This window comes from Belonocnema kinseyi, chromosome 4, assembly GCF_010883055.1.
Source record: "Belonocnema kinseyi isolate 2016_QV_RU_SX_M_011 chromosome 4, B_treatae_v1, whole genome shotgun sequence".
NCBI classification, from domain to species: Eukaryota; Metazoa; Arthropoda; class Insecta; order Hymenoptera; family Cynipidae; genus Belonocnema; species Belonocnema kinseyi.
The window spans coordinates 103,208,722-103,208,937 of NC_046660.1; positions in this window are offsets into that span (position 1 = coordinate 103,208,722).

Below are 216 nucleotides of genomic sequence, written 5' to 3' on the forward strand. Positions count from 1 at the left end.
TTTTTCAATAGCGAGATGTATTTTTCTTTTTTGAAATTATAGAAAGGTTCACTGGCGTTATCTTTTGATAAAAAAATCATGCGCAAGACAGTTAACAATATTCTTAAGAAATAATTCTCCAAAAATGTAAGCAGCCAGTTCACAGCTGTAAAAAGAGTCGCAACAAAACTAGTTTTTAAAGAATACCACATGTGCAAATGCATTATCGGTAAGTAA